Below are 5,585 nucleotides of genomic sequence, written 5' to 3' on the forward strand. Positions count from 1 at the left end.
CATATTTGTTACCTACTCCTAGTGGTGGTTTACCTAGAAAAAACATGTTTTCTAAAAAGTGAATTTATTTTAGATAGCATAATTATTTTGTGGGACGATATAAATGGGATAGGGAATCATATCAACATGCATTTTTAAATGGTGTGTTTTAAATTTTTCTAAGATGTTCATTGTCACTCATGTGTATAATTCCTCTTTCAAGAAGTTATATTTAATTTTGTACCAAATTATGATGTTTAATCAAGATTGAACTACTTAATTTTTTAGTTAAACCCATTGGACCACATTATATACGTAGTTTTTTCCAATGAACACTCAATATATACTACTCTAGTACTCAATTTAATAAAATTTCTCCCATTATGTGCCACTAAGACATCTTGTTATAGTTTAAAAACACTTAGATTTAGTCCAATTCTATACTTACTAATATTTATAATCAATTGGACTAGGACTTTTGTTGTCTCCCCAAATACCATACTAAGTTTAATTGTTGTGCAAATGAAGAGAATAATTATTAGTGATAAATAGAATATGAAAGTCATTGAGGGGAATGCAGTGTGGAATTACCTTTTGAGGAACTATATTTTATTTGTGTGCCCTTTTAATTGTGAGACATGGAAGAGTTTGGGATTTCATACCTTACCCATAAGTCTAATAATGTTTAAAATTATTGAGACTTTATGGGACCGAAAGTATACACATGACTTAGGAAGCCATAAAACCTTATGATAGACTTCAAATCGATAAAGAAAATAAAGAATCTCTTTGGTGGTCTCTTATTATCACTATCTACGAATGATACTTCTCTTGTTAGGTTTCCTTAGATTCATCCTCTCAAAATTTTGAAAAGGGGTGCTAGATCATCTAGTATTTATATTCCAAACCCACTTTTAAATGGACTTCTTAACATCAATATAAGGATAAATTCAATTTTAATTATCATGTCAAGGATTCATTTTAGAAAATACTAGAGGTAGTGCATTTCTAGTATAAACATAAGATTGCTATTCATTTAAAATAGTCTGTGGTGGAAATATTGAAGTGAATTTTGGATACACCATTCTATAAATACTCTACTTTGAAGAGGTTATAATTAGATCTCTCTTCATTTATAATTTTAAAAATTACAAATATACAATCATGCATCAAGTTCGGTTCTTTCTAATAGGATAAGAGACATTCTCTTCACTTTCATTCTCATGTTTGGATTAAGAGATGTTATACTACTTGGAAAGTTATAGTGGAGCCTTAAATTACAAATTGTGTTTATTGTTTGTTGTATCAGGGCATTTTTGTTAAGAAATGGTTGATTTATTTAGGAGTTCCATACCCTTGATGCTCATTTTTTGGATATTTAAGCATCTTTTTTTAAATCTAGAATTTAGTTTGCATAGTCATGGGTTCATGATTTTTTCAAGTGTTTCCATATGTCCCATTTCCTAGTTCAATAATACTTTGGGTGATGGACCTTGACTTCCTACTAAGTTTGCATAGCTCTAGTACACTTTCAAAATGTAAATTATTTTGTTTTTGGTAATAAGAGCAACAAACTAGGGTGTTGAGGAATTGATGGAGTTTGCGCGAGTTTTATAGCTTTGAGCTAGGGCATCCGAGCCCTAGCCCGTGGAGGGTCTGTGTTGGACGGTGCGTAGAGGGGGGGTTTGTCTTCGACTTTTGTGGGGTGTGGTGGTTTCTACAGAGGAGATCGATGGCTGGTGGTGGGGAGGACTGTAGGGTGGTGTTGAGTTGGGAGCTAGAGCAGTGGGTGCAGGGAGTCTGGGGTTTGGTGGCAGTGGTGGGTGCAGCTTGTGGGGTGTGGAGGGTTGTGGCCGCTCTCTCCCCATAACAATGGTTGGGAGGAGTGTGCAATTTGGGAGGAGTGTTCGGTAGGTTGGGTTTTTGGGTGTGGGTAATTTTTCGTCTTTCCCTTCTCCTTAGGGATGTCGGCGGTTGGGGGTGAGGCCTTGGGGAACTCACCCATTATGGATTTTTGAGGTGCATTGAGCACAAAATCCCCATCCCAAGGTATCAAGACCTTCACTAATGATCTCTTTGCTCCATATTCAGGGTTTACTAGGGCTGGTTTGTCCAATGGCACTTGGATTTCGAAGATTAATGGTTGTCTTGAGAGATGCAAAGAGCGGCCAAAATTGGTAATTCCACCTAAGATGATTGCTGAAGATGTTGAATATTTCTCAAAGCACTTGTTATACTGCAAATTTTTGGGGATGAGGGTTTCTTTATAGGTTTTGGAGAATTGGGATCAGAGGACTTGGGCACCGAAAGGGGAAATGGATGTTATGTTTTTGGCAAACAATTACTTCATGGTCACTTTTAATTGCATGGATTATCGCAATCGGGTCTTTGAGGGAGGCCCTTATTTTTATAACTAGGTGGGGTTGTTCATCAAACCTTGGCATGTGGGATTTAACCCTTTGGAGGAGCTCCCGAATTGGGTCCTAGTGTGGGTTCGATTACCTTGTTTTTTGGTAAAATGTTGTCGAGAGGATGTGTTGCAAATGCTAGCTTCACTGCTTGGGAAGCCTGTTGGATCTTCAACGCAAAACTTGGGGAGAAAGGTAATGACTTTGGCTTGCATTTGTGTTGAAATTGATCTTAGTAAGCCTTTGCCATATGCTATAGATATCTGTGTGGGCTCTTACTCTTGGGTCCAGCGGCTTGATTATGAAACTTTACCTTTCCAGTGTCATCTATGTCATGAGTATGGTCATTTGTAGCGCAAGTGCCCTAGGTCTAAATTAGTTGAGCATCAACCTCAACAGTCATCCCATAACCATGATGGGGCTGATAAAGGAAAAGCTTCCATGTCTGGTGTAGCTATGGGTGCTGATGGTTTTGTTCTAGTTAAGACAAAGAATAGGAATCGAGGTCAAAAGAGGTCTTTGTAGGAGAGTCAGGAGGAGGATACCTTTAACAAATTTGAAGCCTTGGATGATCTTAGCTAGTAGGAGGTGAATCCGGGGATGGTTCCTTTGGATCATAGTGCAGCAGGGTTGATGCCTGATAGTGTGAACTTGGATACTACCCAGGGTTTACAGGAGGTTGAAAGCCAACATATGGAGATGGATCAACAGGTAGTGGCTCAGAAGGGACCCATCTCTAGTGTTGAAGTGAAGATGGCTGGTGGGGATGTTTCTCCTACAACACATAAATTTTACTTTGTTGGGGTTAAAAGTAATAAGATCTCTTTACATCTGGGTCTTCTTCAGAAAGACATGAAAAAAGGAGCAACAGAGAAGATTTCAAAGGTTGGCAGAAAGAAGGACTTGGATAAGATCAAATTGATGGGGGAGAATTTGGTTGAGTCAGGGTCGATAAAGACTCTATATTTTCATTTTTCTAATCTCCCAAAATGATTGTGCTATCATGGAATGTGAGGGGCTTGAGCAGTGGCCCTAGACAAAAAGTTGTTTGGGAATTGATAAGGAGTCATTCTCTTGATGTCCTTTTCTTGCAGGAAACTAAATTATCTATGGAAAGTATGTTGGGTATGGTGCCAAAGCTATGGGGGAGAGGCGAATGTCAGTATATTGGGGCATTTGGCTCCTCTTGAGGTGTGGCTTGTCTTTGGAACCCCTTGAGGATTCATCCTATATGGTGGGTTTCTTCCAGATCATCTTTATCCGAGGTTGCCTCTAGTCTCGAGATTGGGGAATATATCTTGCTTACTAACATTTATGCCCCCATTGATCTTCAAGGTAAGCAGAATTTGTGTTCTCATATTATTGTTATGTGTGGGTTTTTTCCTTTTCATCTGTGGATTATGGTAGGTGATTTCAATGCCATCTTAGAGTTGAGTGAGAAGAAGCATGGTGTTATGTTGTTGGAGCCTTCTTCCTTCCTTCTTTGGGATAGTATATCAACCTTGAATATTGTTGACATCAAGCCTGATAATGGTCTGTACACTTGGAACAACAGGAGATTAGGGGAGTATTGGATTGCGGAGAGGGCAAATCGCTTTCTAATTTCTAGTTTTTGGGTTGGTGGGGGATGGTCCACATGCTCTGAGATTTTAGAATGGAAAGGTTCGAACCACTAGCCCATCAAATTGGTGTCCTCTTTTACTTGGGTCACTCGCATTCCTTCATTCAAATTCTAGCTTATGTTGTTGTGACATTCTTCTTTGCAGGTTCATGTTGTGGAGTGGTGGAAGAAAGGGAGGCAAGCCTTTGGCACTGCTATGTACACTTTTGCCAAGCAACTGCAATTTGTTAAGTTTTAGCTTAAATGATGGAATCGCTAGTGTTTTGGTAATATTTTTAATTCTAAGATAGTTTCTCTATTAGAGTTGAATGACATTACTAAAGAGATAAGAGAGCATGGATTGTCAGAAGCCTTGCTTAGGGAGGAAGTCAGGGCAATCAAGGATTTAGAGGAGTGGGAGCTTAGGGAGGAAATCTACAGGAAACAAAGATCTTGTATCGATTGGCTTCAAGCGGGGGATAATAATATTGTGTTCTTTTTCAATTCAGTGAAAGCGAGAAGACATGGCAATTCCATCCCTGTTCTGGTTAATGATAGAGGTGAACAATGTTTATCCTTGTAGGAGATTTCTAGGGAGTCTATGCAATATTTCCAATCCCTTTTTAGTGAGGATTCCCAGGTGGACTTAGAAGAGGAAAATTAGGTTCTTGCTTGTATTCCTTCTCTTGTTACTAGGGAGATGAATGAGCATCTTATGGGACCTATTTTGTTGGATGAACTTGAGAGGATTGTTCTTCACATGAAGAAGGGGAAGGCTCCTAGACCAGATGGGTTTCTGATTGAGTTCTATCAAGAATTCTGGGATATTATCAAATTGGACTTATTGGAGGTGGTCCAAGATTCCCAGAGGAGTAAGCAAATGCTTCAAGCTTTGAATGTGACTTTCATTGTGCTCATCCCAAAGTGTGATGGGGTTGACCAGTTAGGCCAGTTCCACCCTATTTCTCTCTGTAATATGATTTATAAAATTATTTATAAGTTGATAGTGGAAAGGTTGAAGATTTGGCTTGGGGGGTCATTTCTGAAGAGCAGAGTGGGTTTGTGGAGGGTTGTCAAATCTTGGATGGAGTGTTCATCGCTACTGAGACCATTCATTCTATAACAACTTCCAAGGAAAAAGCTATGTTTATCAAGCTGGACATGGAAAAGGCTTACGATAGAGTCTGATGGTCCTTTCTCTAGAAGATTCTTAGGGCCTTTGGTTTTTCTGATGAATTGATCCAATGGATTATAAGTTGTGTTTCATCTACCTCTTTCTTTGTACTAATTGCTGGAGATCATATTGATTTGTTTGGTGCATCCAGAGGTCTTCGTCAGGGGGACCCTCTTTCCCTGTACTTATTCATTCTTCTGGCTGAGGTTCTGGGGAGATTGATTAAGTATAATGTGGGACTGGGTACTATTCATGGTTGGAGTTGGGGTAATGAAATACTTCCTCAGTCCCATTTGCAGTTTGTGGATGATACGACCCTGATGAGACTGACTAGGATCTGAGAAGCTATAAATCTGCATAAAATCTTGGATGTCTATCTTGTTTCCACTGGCTAGTTGATCAATGAGGATAAATCTTCCATTCT

The sequence above is a fragment of the Cryptomeria japonica genome, chromosome 5 (assembly GCF_030272615.1).
Source record: "Cryptomeria japonica chromosome 5, Sugi_1.0, whole genome shotgun sequence".
NCBI classification, from domain to species: Eukaryota; Viridiplantae; Streptophyta; class Pinopsida; order Cupressales; family Cupressaceae; genus Cryptomeria; species Cryptomeria japonica.